General features: G+C 35.9%; 1 protein-coding gene across 9 annotated transcripts in view; it reads left to right on the plus strand.

Moving 5' to 3' along the window:
• CDH18 (cadherin 18) overlaps positions 1-14,205 on the plus strand; it is a 495,321-nt gene that overhangs the window by 303,075 nt on the left and 178,041 nt on the right. For 5 of the 9 annotated variants that reach the window (XM_064705466.1, XM_064705474.1, XM_064705475.1 and 2 more), the window contains one exon: positions 11,454-11,530. The exons of 2 other annotated variants lie outside the window; for them this stretch is intronic. The gene's annotated coding sequence lies outside the window, so the exon portion shown is untranslated. Of the gene's footprint in view, positions 1-11,450; positions 11,531-14,205 lie in introns of all 9 variants that reach the window. 2 more of the 9 variants (XM_064705467.1, XM_064705470.1) reach the window with 1 other exon arrangement.

Consider the following 14,205-nt stretch of genomic DNA (forward strand, 5'->3'; position numbering starts at 1 on the left):
TCTTTGCAGAGAAGGTCATGGGCAGGTCTTGGTAAAGAAAGCCAAGAAAAGAAAGACAATTGCATTCTGCAGAATGTTAGTAAGAAAGAAGCCAGTAGGCTGAGGGGGGTAAACCTCTAACTCTATTAAACACTTGTGGGACTGATCTGGAGTATTGTGTGTGGTTTGAGCACCCCATTTACATAAAATACATTGATGTCTTGGAGCAAACTGAAGAAGCTACTGAGATGGTGGGGGTGATCGGAGTACAGAATGAATGAGAAGAGGTTAAGAGAGCTGGGTTTGTACAGTCCTAAGAAGATAAGCTGCAGGGAGGGTCTTATTTTTCTCTTCAGATACTAAATGACAGGGAAGTGTACAAAGATGGAGATAGATTCTTAATGGTGCATGACAAAATAGCAAAATATAATGGGTACAGCTGGTGCATGAGAAATTTTGGTCAGAAAAAACATAAATATAATGAGAAGAGTCAAACAGTGGAACGGGATTCCCAGTTCCCGTATGCAATCTCCACATTAAAGATATGCTAAACGTGACAGGACAAGCACCTGAATAACCTGATCTCCTTGTTCCTTACTTTGAAAAGAGGTCCCATGAGACTACATAACTATACTGCTCTTTGGACACTGCTTAAAATAAGATTGACTGTCAAAAAAACCCAAAAACCAAAACAGTCATGAGTATAAAATAAATATTTAAAGTACCTAACTTTTAATCTTATAGTTTGCTTTATTGTTTGAATGTGAAACTTTACTGTATTTCTAAAAAAAAAGATAGAAACTGAAATGCAGCACTGCCACTTTGTTTTCAGCACAAATAACAGAAGATGTATGGAAAAGCTCTTGTTAGGAGCTCCTGAGTTTTACCTTCTGTTTTTCAGAAAAATGCTGTATGCAGAAATACCGAGATAAGCACTGAAGATGCTTCTGACATTTTCTGAATTGCACTGTACTGTCAAAAAAATTCAATATTTGCTAATTATTTATGATGGGTCCACAAATTAATGGAATGAAAACCAATCATACAGTGCTGGGGTTTTGACCATATTTTGATTTTTCACAGTTGCTCAAAGATCAATACAGCATTTTGTATGACAAATATTTTTGTTACATCAGAACATCATTAAGTAAAAACCATTTCCTCCATTCTTATTAAAAAAAATATGACTTTATTGGAAGTAGACCCAGGATTTTAATATCACTTTGTCATTTCACTGCACAATTTAAACAGAAAGAAATAACAAAAATATTCCTAGTTAACTTGAAAATGAATTTCCAGTAAGCATTCTTAGTCACTAATTTTTCTAGCAGTATAAGTGTGTTTTCTTTCTAGTAAAATATCTGAATATCTGAGGATATAAATAAATAAACTCCCAGTAGTAATTAAGGCTGACATGGATTTTAACAGAGGCATTGAGGTTTTTTTGTTGATTTGGTTTGTTGTGTTTTTTTTTAATCCAGTCAACTGAGTACTCTTATCTGGACAAAATATTCAAATGCTGCTAATTTGCTAAGAACTCTGGGCTCTAAGGAAATACATAAATAATAGCTAGGGGTTTATTTCTCTATAAAGAACAAAACAGGCCTGTTTCCCCTTTAACTCTAATGATTGTACTGTACTTAGTGTCCAGCCTTTAACAATTTTGTAGATAAAACTTAATTTCTTTTGATGTGCCTGAAGTACATGTATGTATTTATATTATGTCAGTAAAGGAGTATAAGCATTATTTATGCCAATTAAAAGAAAGAAGTATTTATAGAAATGCGTTGATAATTGTTGATACTGAAGTAGAGGAGATATAAATTTTTATGTGTTGTTAACTGCAACTTCAACAGCATCTTGATAAACCTTAGAGGCTTGACTGTCAAAATTGTCAAAATTATAGCCAGGGACACATTAATGGCTGTGGTGTTGTTGTTTTCTACCTTGAGATGGACTGAGGGAGGTGACCTTACTGCGAGATTTATTGTAAGACTTTGTGCAGGACAGAGGATCAGACTGTAGCTATAATTTTACTTTCCATTAGCTGTCAGTTAAAAAATCTGCTGGGAAGATGTCCTATTTACAGATTTCTTTGTAGTACAGCCTAAAATTACATATTTGAGCATATTCAGCTGACAGTTACATGAAAGTAATGATACAGTTGAGAGGAAATAAATACTTTGAAGCCAATGAAACTTAGTTCCATAAGTGAATGGAAATTTTCTAACAACATGCCCTCCATGGAATGAATATAATTTAAACACAGATGAAACAAGAAATAGTCTTATATTATACATATTGAAGGGCTATTCTCACATCAAGCAGCATGTGATAATTATTTTTTTACAGTTTTATTCTTGTTTATTCTGCAATTTTCAGTTTGCATTATTTTGCTCAAAACATTGCAGGCTAATGACTTTCAGACATAATAGTCAGGGTGTGGTGTACCTGAGAATCCTCTAATAACTTCTTACAAAATGGTAAACTTGATTGATTGACTCAACTACTTTGCAGTAATCATTGAGGGTGGAGTGGAGAGGAGGAGTTAGTCGATGGTTGGGAAGATTTTGAAATTGGCTGACGATTTTCTCATTGAGTTCAAGTCAGCTTCATGCTGTGTGAACCATCAGCCTCTCTGGCTTTTGCAAAAAGGATGTCAAATTCTTTTCCTGAACAATTTCAGTCACAGATGCAAAAACATGGCTGTACAATTCAAGGGCATTTATCTTTCAGTTATACTGAGAGATGGGAATGTCCAGCTCTAAAAGGGATGTAAGCTGTGGGCAAGGAATGGTTTTCTGGATCAGTGAGAATTACATGTTTGGTAGAAACAGTGAATGCCTTTAGAATCTGTCCTATGAGGGAAATTAAGATTGAAATTATTTTACTCTGTTGAGCTACAAAGCTCTGGGTCCTGACATTAGAATAGATAATGATTTTCAGTGATGGAGAATCACTTTATAGAGAGACCCACCCAGACAGCAAGAGAAGCTGGAGAAAGCTTTGTGTGTTTTATTTTTTTCAGGCTTGGGGGTAAATTGATGGAGTTAAAATATTTAAGAGAGGAATGGCAGCCCCTCCCTGTTAACTTAAAAACCAACTAAACAATTGTGAATTGGTACATAATACAGAGGTAAATGAATACATTTTGCAGGGTAGTGTTGTAGTGTTTTGTTGGGGTTTTTTTGTTTGTTTGTTTGTTTGTTTTGTTCTGGTTTTGGTTTTTTTTTGTAAAATTTTTTGTTTTATTGTGTGTACTTTAATTATTTGAGGTACGTATGGAGATATCTCTCTTCTAAGCACCACAGAAGTTGTATTGAAAAAAGGAGCTATTTTCTTTTTTTTTTCTTTTTTTTTTCCCCAGCATATTTTGTTACTGGCTATTCAAGTCTTTGGTCAACATTTTGTCCCTTCTTTTTGATCACACATTATGAACATAATGTCTAAAGATCCTTATTTGGGAAACTGTTTGAGCAAAAGCATTTGCTTTTTCTCAGGGCTATCTCTGTGTTAGAATATACACTAGGAGGAAGGATAGGTTAACTTCCAAGGTGTGCATTCAAACCAATATCTTGTTTGCATCCCAACTGCAACTCTGTGTTCAGCTAAAAAGAAAACTCATTACCAGGTTCCTCCATCTGATTTGCGCACTGTTTAAATAGGAACAGGTTGTGTGATAGCTGTAGCAAAGAAAAGGGAAGCAATACAGTGAATATACAAGGAAACTCATCTGTTGTTTGAAATGGCAGTTTCCTAACATAAAAACAGGAGCCATTTCCACATCCTTGAGATTAGAATGGTGACTGCCATTGAAGAGCACCACGTCAAGTCACTGAACTATCTTCCTTGCAGATCTCTATTTTTCATGTGATTTTAGGACTGCATGGAAAACACTGGCAAATTAATGAAGGTTACTGTTTAGTGGAAAAATGTGCAGCAATATAAAATAATAAGGAAAAAATAAGAAAGCAGGACTAAGAGAACTTAACCTCTTTAATGACTAATTGTGCGTAGTAAACTATCCCAGTTAGCCACCCTTGTGAGTTAATTATCCTTGCAGATGGTCTTTTCTAGCAACAGGAAAGCATTTTTTAGCTCTACCTTATATAATGTTATTTAGTTATTATCTAAGTGATCTTTATTAAAATAATCTTGAATTATTTTAGAGCCTGTCCCCTAATTATTCAAGCCTGAATTTATATGAGTAGTCCTTTCTTTCTGCATTGCAGCACTTGTAAATGTAGGATGTAAGAACTTTGAGATTGTAAGTATATGGTTTGTGGATTTACACAAACATCTTTGAAAACTTTACACCACTGAAGAACATTTTTAAAAGGATTTCTTCCTGCTATATACAAAAAATGATAATATTTAATTTTTGTGTATCTGATTGACATTTTTTGTAGAAATGCTTCTGTCAAGACAACAATTGTGCATTTGAGATTGAAATTATTTTAAAAAGCCAGCTTTGACTATGTCCATTAACAAGTTTTTGCTTACCTTTTTCTGAATCCTTGAAGTAAATCCTGTTTTAGGGAAAGTAGAGATTAGTGTGAAAGAATAATATTTGCAGCTGATTTAAACCTTTACTGCCATTTATAATTCCATTATTTGCTCTAAAGCATCTAGATGTCAAACCTCAATGCAAAATCTATAACAGTTATACTTCTATAAAGGTAGAGGCTTAAGTGTTTACCAGAAAATCTTACTGCATTCCAGAGGTTCCTCAAGGTCAACAGCAGTCACTAGGAGATGCTTCTGTTTCCATTGGCCCTGTAGTATCACCTTTGTATATCCATCCTCACTGCAGCCTCAGAGAAGGAGGAAGAAATCTGTGTCTGGAGTTCTTGTTAGGCTGTTCCAGGACCCAGTTCATAGACTTTAGACACATTAAAGCTTCTGTTACTCAGTTGCCACTAATCAAACCTAACAAAAGCAAAGTTAAGGTTAAATTCAAGTGCTTGCATCTGTCTATAGCATTCAAAACAGTCTAGACCACATAGTTTATTAAGCTAAAGTGAGGAGCGTTGCAGTATCCTTGCTGCACAAGCCTTGCATCAAATTGTTTGTTCCTTATTCCTTGAACTGAATTATATATATGATGTCAAAATGGCAGGCAATCTTACACTGTTTCTGCTTGTATTAAACATCAAATTACACTTGCTCAAAAGGTTTTGTAAGGTAATTTACAAAGCACACTTGGTGGCCTCGTATGGTGGTCTTTGCATATAAGTGAAGACTGTCTAACAATCTGTACTTTAAAACTGTGTGTTGCAAAGATCTCTGTAGAATAACTGAATGATAATATTTCATTGGGACCAGATGTATTATGTGCTGAGATCACCCCTATCTATATATAATGTAAAAGTAAACTAACAGGAGCACAAGAAACAGCAACAAGTGTTCATGATATATGAAAATGTGCAAAAAACTTGATAAAGAAATTACCAGTTTGTGCTTATTTATTGGCATTACTGCTGAAAATGCCTGCCTGAACCGTGTTAGGTGTCTAATTCTGAAGAACTTACACAGAGAGATTGAAGCATTTTGATTGAATTACTGTCTAACTGTACTCTTGATATCAGAACTGTTCACCAATCCCTTTCTTGGCACAATATTTTCTTGAAGGTTTAAAATCCATGATAGAGAGAAATCATTTTGTTCAGCCATATAGTCTATTTTTCACTAAGGGTTTGCATCATCAGAGCTATATAGAAAATTTTACCTGTGGACAAGTCCCTGGAATTCCCTGCAAGGCTGCACATTTAGTTTACAATTTCTGTATCAGGAGAATGCATATGTTTGGTCTGTAGACAGAGCAGCACTGGCTCTTGAAGGGTAAAGCTAAGTCATGTCATTACATGAATCATTATATTCATTAGCATTCATTGCCAGAGGGATTTTGTTCACTTGAAAACTTTCAATATGTGACAAAAAAACCCTCTTAGAACAGCAGAAACCAAGATTACTTTCCTGTGTTTGAATTCAAGCATAACAGTTCACAAGAGACCATCTAGCATACTTATAGCATATACCATACTTCTGTACACCAGCCTAAGGGAATTGGGCATTAAATATTTTTTTTTCTGTGAATGATCTGTCATTTGTGTGAACATATTCCTCCCCAGTTGCAGGACTTGGTGTTTTTTCTTGCTGCAATTCCTGGCATTGCTCTCTATCCATTTCCCCTGCCTGTTGACATCCTATTGAGTGGCAGTACAGCCATCTGGTTCATCTCGGCTCCCCACACCCACCACTGGTTTTATATCAGCTGCAATCTCCAGAAGAGTGGACTATGTCCCATTTTTCAGGTCATTTATGAAGATCTAAATTGTGCTGTGGCACCTGGGGTACAGCACTGGCTTCCAGCTGGACTTTGTGCTGCTCACCACAACCCTCTCTGCCTGGCCCATCAGCCAGGTTTCAATCCACCTCAGTGCACTTACATAACCCATACTTCCTCTGCTTGTCTGTGAAGATGTTACAGCAGTGTCAAAAGCGTCCCTGATGAGGATGAAGTAATCAACACCCACTGCTCCCCCCTCAGCCATCAAGCTGGTCTCCTCATTTATTGAAGGGAATCAGGATGGTTAACCACAATTTCCACTTCATAAATCCAGCTGACTGCTCCAGATAATTTTTTTTGTCTTTCACGTTTCTGGAAATATTGTCCAGTATTAGATGCTCCATCCCAGTGGTGGAAGTGAGGTTGATGAGGCTATGGATTCCTGGATCTCTCCCCTTGGCCTTGTTGTATTCTGGAGTGATATTTGCTTTCTTTCAGTCTTCAAGAACCTCTTCTGGTTGCTACACAATAACCCAGCATAACTGTGGGCGCTTTCTATCAGACTTCATGGGTTTATGTATGTTCAGATTATTTAAACTTTCCCTAATATGGTTCTCTTCCACCAATGTCTTCCTTACTCCAGACTTTACCATTGGAAAAAGAGGCCTGTGATTCCTGAAGACTAGTTTTCCAAAAAAGACAGAGCTGCAGAAGTCATATTTGCCTCAAGGCAAAATACTTAATCAGAAATATGTTGGGTTTGTGTCATTTCATAGAAAGTTTTTGTAGACCATTGCCTGAATTTCTATTAGAATGTTGTAAATCACAGGTTTTCTAGGCCATGTGGGTGTTATATCCATGGAGTTAGAAGTCTGCCTGCGCCATGTGCTCATGTCTCAGTGTCATAGCATAGGGCACCAAAGTGCCATTGGGTTTAAAGATTGCTGTGCATGGAATGCAAAAACAGCCTGGAGGTTTCAGAGGTTACTTTACATCAATGTACTTTGGTTTTTTCCCTTGCTCTGAGAATTTAAAAATACTGATGTCAGATGGTAGCTAATTTTACTTTTTCTGTTCACACAGTGACTAAACTACACTGAAAAGAGAGTTAAGTGACTTACTTAGCTTGTAAGTGACTTGCTTATTTCCTGTACTTGAAATTTAATGTTTTTATGTTGTGTAAGCCTATAGTTAATGTTGATTATGTGTAACCCTTAGATAATGGCTTTCTAAAACCTGCTGCACATTTGCATGGCAAATATATTCCCTGAAATGATTTATAGTTATTCTTTTATACTTCAAATCTTTTTTCCTTTCTCCCAGCCAGTGGAGGGAGAAAAGTTGTCACACTAAAAGCCTGACTTTGTTCCGCACTTGCACATGCAATCCATTTGCTCAGTGGGATTCCAGCTAAGTATAGAAACAAGAACATCACACTGGGGGATGTAAGCACCTAACAGAGACCTGAAAGCTTCCAACCTTAAGCTTTGCTAAAGGAAAATGATCTTAGTGATCTTACTCTGCTGTATTTCAGGCAAGAATTAGAGAAAAATGAAAAACCTTTTCTTGCTCACTTCAAACTTACCTGATAATATATGTCATATTATTTTAAATTGTTATCTGTATCTTGTATTTTCTTCAAGACACAGAAGGTAGTATTGAACTTTACTTCTTTTCTTAATCTGCCAGGAGCTTTTTTGTTGGCACAACTGGAATATGAGTTAAATATAACTCCTTGCTCTGCTCAGGGGTGTGTAGCAGACCACAAAATTTAGTGCTGTGTGTTCTGCTCTGTACCATGAGCTTTAGCCCGTTTCGCCAGTAAGTCTGCTGCAATTACTGAAGCCACTCAAGGAATGAAGCCTCTCACTTTTCAAGTCAAGGCTTTGATTGCACCCTATTTTATCTAGCACTTGGTCAAAAGATGTACTGAATTGTTTCAGACACTTGTTTTTTTCTTTAATCATAAGTGAAAGGAATAAGCACATACAGTGTTTGTTTCTCCCTAGTAATAATAACTTCTGTATAGTGGGAGACGTGACTTAAGAAATAATCTAAACAACCTTTTCAGAAATAGCATTTCAGCAGTTTAATTTGGTTCCCAGAAGTTGTTTCCTAAAAGTTACCTCTGTCAGTCACTGGCAGGACTGATGAATATATAATCAATCTTTCCTCAGCAAGCACTGAAAATACATCTGTTAGTTAAACTGTTTTCCTTTCTCCTGTGCCCACATTTCATAAATGTTTTAGACTTCCAGAGGATCATTTTGGATCATTCTGTCAGCAGAGATTATAATTAGGGGTATTGTAACTGGATTTGTGATGCTACACTGTAATTCTGTTCAACAGAACAATTGAGAAAATATTAATAATGATACAAAGCAGATGGACAGTTCATACTAACTATATTCTTCATTAAAAATTACACAAATTGCAAGATTATGAAAGACATCTGTAGGAGTACAGAGCATTCAGCATCTTTTAAGAGATACAACACATTAATATTTTCAAATAAAGTAATTGCTATCTGAAATCATTTTATAAGATTTTTATTTCTGCCCAGTAATAAAATATACACTGGTAAAGCTAAGCCATTTCTGGAAGGTAAGTGTCTAGTCTTGATTAGTAAGTATATCAGTAGCATGAATAAACTCACACACAATAAAGAAAGGATGCAGGATGAGGAAGGCAAGCTGGAGACCAGAGAGAAATAAGCAAAGTTAGTGGATTGTTCTAAAAACTAGACAGATGATGCTTGATGCTGCAATAGTGTCTAGTAGAAATTGTGGAGCCCATTCTCATTTTAGAACAAACAGAAAAATCACTGACCTGAACCCAAAAACCTGCAGGAATTACCCTAATGCTTTTAAACAAAGTTATAAACTCATATCTCTTGCTGTCACTGTGAGAAGGTGAATGTTTCTCTATTTGATTGATACAAGCATAGTTACAGTCACTGATGGAATGAGGCATGCTTTTTTCACTAGTCCCATCCAACCTGACCTTGAATGTTTCCAGAGGTAGGGCGTCCACAACCTCTCTGAACAACCTGTTCCAGTGCTTCACCACATCATTGTAAAAAGCTTCTTCCTTGCATCCAGTCTAAATTTACCTTCTTTTAGTTTCAAATCACCATCCTTTTTTTTTATATCAACAGGCCCTAGTAAAAGATTTGTCACCACCTTTCTTATAATCACTCAATGTTATCTGCAGTAGAAGACAGGAGTCTTGCAGCATATCTCACTTGTGCTTTTCCCTGTGATCTAATGGCAAAACTGGTCCATAGCCCCATGGCCTTACTTTTCCTCTTTTGTTTTTCTGTTGGTGATCTGAAAATTCCTTTGCCTTTTTCTCTCTAGGGGTTCTGATAAAAAAGATAGAAAAGTATTTCACCCTTTCTATTCCTTGACTTTTTTCGCAGGCCTCTTCTAAATTATTGTAGCAATAATATTTTATTTTCCCTGGAGTAGCCTTGGGAATCAGAGCATGGAACAACTCCAATAATGTCTTGGTTTGTGCCCCTCCATTTTGTCCTGACTCCAACTCTGTTTTCATTTTGCAGGAGCACACACAGAAATGCAAAGTAAAACACCTGTACTGGCAGGTGTTGTTCTGGAGATGAGAATTATGACATTAAATTGAAATAGGTGAGGAAGGCAAATTAATTAAGCACCTGATTAAGTACTCTATCTTCAGAAAAGAGGCTTTTTTTTTTTTTTTACAGGATCTCTCATCTCTAAAATCAGGTTTCCTGCAGTGCAAGAATAAAAATGTGAATAACAGAAAGTTGAAAAAAGTATTACTGCCAATGAAAAATAACTAAAAAAAAATTATTTTCTGGATAAAAATTTAATTGTAGCTTGGCAAGGATATGAAGTTGGTAGCAGCTCATCTGTGTTTCTGTCCTGTGCAAAGTTACTCAAGTAGAATGAGTAGAGATTCAGATCTCATTTTATCTGACTGTTGCTTGCATGTAGATTTTACCCCATGAAATTGGGCATGCCTCATTTTTCTGCTTGTAATATGGAAATAATAGCTACTTTCATGCAGGGAAGGTTTCTCTTCAAAAATACATCTTTTAATACATTTTTTAATACATTTCCATCTCTGCAGTACAGAGGCTGTCTCTTTGCAGCGTGTAAGGAGTGATTCTGCAGTGCAACACATGAAGGGGTCTTCATGTTGTCTGTCAGTATTGCCACCAGCTGCTGTGAATAGAAAAACATTTTGTAGCTGGTGTGGTCTTGACAAGAGTGTGAGAATGATACTGACTTTTAGAAAGCAAACTGTTCCTATTTCATGTTTTAGTCATGATGCATTTTACATACCTTGTGAAACAGAATTGTGCTCAACACAATGGCATGTCTAATATATATTATGTTTGAAATGACTCTTTAAACTTTAATTTTTTTAAGATGCTATCTGGTGTTTTGTAAATGAGGCTTACTGTAAATTGGAGGTCCTGCATCACACTAGTGTTATAGGAATAATGCCAGCACAATTTATTTGTGCTAGAATCACAACTATTATTAACTCTGTTGAGCAGCCAATATTAGCACTGCATTGCTTACTCAAACCTCTGGGGAATGCTAAGCAATCAGCAGCTTTCAGGTACTTCAGAAAATGTGTTTCTTACAATTGCCTTTTTTTTAATTGCATTTTCTCTAGGGGAAATTTTCAGGTTTTATATAAAAAATAAATAAAGCAAAAGTGTTTTCAAAGAAGCTTTATTTTGTATCCAGGTGTAAACATTTGCATTTGCAAATAAAAAAAAAGATACTGATATGGTTGATGATTGTAGACAAACCTTGGCTAATCCTTTAATACAGTTGACCAGTGGAGAATGCATTAGAAAATATAATTAATTGTTGAGTTATTGATAGTTCACAGTTTGATAAAAAGAGAAACAATTGAGCTGGCTTTATGCTTCTTTTTTAGATTTTTAATATAATTTTTTGGTATTTTTTTGTTCTTGTTGCCTAAAGATGTTGACTGTGTCCCACCACAGCTCTCCTGAGATCTTTTGTTCACATTCTTGTTAGCTGTTATGAGAAAAAGTTGGCGTTAATACCACTGTTACACTGCTCTTTCCTTTCCCTAAGAGATTTTTTTAGTAAAATACCCTCTCCCTCAGTTCCTTGAATTCTGACGTGTGTGTGGGTTTTTTGTTTTTGTTTCCCAGCAGCTAAGGAGGCAGTAGGTTTGATTTGGCAAACCATTTGGAAAAGGAGGAGTGGAGAAGTGCCCTGTAACCATTGAACAGTAAGTGCCAGTTTTACCTGCTATTTTAGCCACAGAAATAAATAGGACATGCAGATGGATTGGCATGAAACTTTTATAATACTGAGAGGCATACAAAAATGTGCACACCTCGAAGTATGACTACTCTGAAATACTTCAAAAAGAAGGCCAAGAGATCTGCTTGGATGTAATTATGGATCAGGTCATGAGCAGTGTTGAGGTATACAACGTAAATTATTGAAAGCCAGAACTGAAAAGTACCTTAAGTGGCATTCTTTTAAATTGATTTGGATACTAAGTAGTTTGAAATATTCAATATACAAAGCCTCTAAAATTAGAAAATGCAGTTTGGATGTGTGCACACTACTCTGCCCTTGGAAACTAGGAACTAATTGAATAAAGACATGCCTGTCAACAGTATTTGCATGCTATTAAAAACACTGCTCTGCTGTATACTAAAAATGACTGTCAGCTTTGTTTGCAGCATGCTTGTCTGTTAATTTTAATGCTTTTTTGATTCATGTCAAATTAAAATTTCAATTTCAAAATGCAGGTGTTAACTGCTTTCAATTTCTCCACAGCAGAAACTATCTCTGTAGCAAAAAACACTATATAATAATGAATATTACAGGATAGATTTGGATGTGAGAAGCTGAGCTATCCTAATGAACTCTAATCAGTGAAGCTGGGCCTTAGAAGCATTTAAACATATTTGTGAGTGTATTATGCACTTAAAATGTTGTTTGAGGATAGTAACACAAGAAAAACATTTAAACCTTACACTTAGTATATAATGCATTAAAAATTTGATTATTGAACAAATTAGTTTAAAATGAAATTTTTACTTTTTTTACAATTGAAAATATTACAGCAGCTGAGGCAGTTCATAGCACTAGATTGTTCTTCTGTTAGCTGAGGAAATATGAACATGGCTTTAATATACTCTAGTGTATTTTGTTTATACACAAGTGCAGGGAAGGAGAATGCCATAAGACCCCCGTGACAGTGGAACAAACTGCTCCCTGCATATTTTTGAATACCCAGAATATTGATCCTTTTACAGCAGCAAACAGCATGTAGGAAATTAAAAGAACAGTGTCATGTTTTAGTGGAATAGGACTAGCTGGAAAGAGAGTAGAGTATTTTCTTTTTTTTAATGTGGATATACCTAGGAAGCAGATTAGACTCAGTCAAATCAATCTTCTTGTTAACTGTTAGTATATTTATGGCTGTCAGCTATGTTTCTCTCTCATTTTTGTACCACGTCTGGCACTCATTTATTTCCTTGGGAAGTCATATGCAGCACAATAGCCAGAGAAATACTGATTCAGCTAAAAGAGATGAAGGGTTTTCTGTCCATTAAGTGAACTATATTGAATTGAGATGGCAGGAATTGAGAGGAAAACCACAGGAAGTGGACCAAAAATTTGACCATTTCGGAGTGTTGAAGGAAATCCTCTGTCTTGTCTAGCTACAAATTTTTTCCATCCTCAAAATTTAGTTTCAATACTTCTGCCTCTGAGGGATTGCACACCTTCCTCTGCTGTCTCCTTGGGTTTTGGATGGAAGCTAGCTTCAGCTGCTGACTGATGAATACTGGTTTGCTAGAGAGGAAGGGCGGAACTGAAAAAGTGAGAAAATTGATAAATTACACAAGGGTTGTGGGATTTTAATGGAACAATAAGTGGCGTGTTTTGCCTTTTTTTTTTTTTTATAAATATTGCATATTTTAGGAATTACTGTGATATTATAGGACATCTCCTGTGGTTGGTAGAAATATGGCTTATAGAAATTATCTGAAAGCAAGTTGCTATGGGGATGTAGCTGCAATACTGTATTAGTAATCAATGTCAAGGCTGTGTTGTACACAGCAGCCAGCAACTGAATTGCAAGTATCGTAGAAGTGAAACCAAAAGATTTCAGTAAGATATTGGAGAGAATGATGACGATTGCAAGGCTTATAATCCCTTTAACAGAATTTTGTGAGCAGTAAATAGCTGGTGATCTTATTGTCAGAAACAAAATTCTGATCCTAGGTTACTTGTAAAAATCTTGCCCTGCCTAGCAGGATCAGAGGAGTTGCTATCTAAGGGTTTTCCTACGCACTTGGCACTAATTATGCTCTTATTAAAGAATTTATTTGAAGAGATGCTACAAAGTACTTGTGTTATGGGCATGTAGAATATTTTCTCCTGTATTTCCCTAAAGATTATTTTTCAGGACACAACACGTACGATGAGTTTGTGTCAGGGATAAAGACTGATTACTTTGACATTAGCTGTTCGAGGCCTTGCCTGTGCATATGAGAAGGTTCATGATTACTGAGAGTGTTCAGTCAGTGATGAACAGTTGTTCTGATGGTCTGTAATTGTGCAGAGTGGGAGTATATTGACATCAGTAGTACAGAGCTGTTACTGTGTTTATTTAAGAAATACTGATAAACTAAATTGAGCTGGATTTTTTTTTTGCGTTGATGTTATTCTGGTGATTCATGATATTTTGACATGTAAATTTTTGATGCATTGGATTTTATGGTTGAGTGTTGAAATAGATAGAAGTAGAGCTGTACCATAAACTGTTTGCTTTCAGTAAGTTATTTTTTCAGTTATTTTTTTACATATCAAACAATTCTCATCTTGTAGGTTGTGTCTTAGCACTAGAATGTGTAGTCAGCTTCCCTGGAGTCTCATTTTCTT

This window comes from Zonotrichia leucophrys, chromosome 2 (assembly GCF_028769735.1).
Source record: "Zonotrichia leucophrys gambelii isolate GWCS_2022_RI chromosome 2, RI_Zleu_2.0, whole genome shotgun sequence".
Classification (NCBI taxonomy): Eukaryota; Metazoa; Chordata; class Aves; order Passeriformes; family Passerellidae; genus Zonotrichia; species Zonotrichia leucophrys.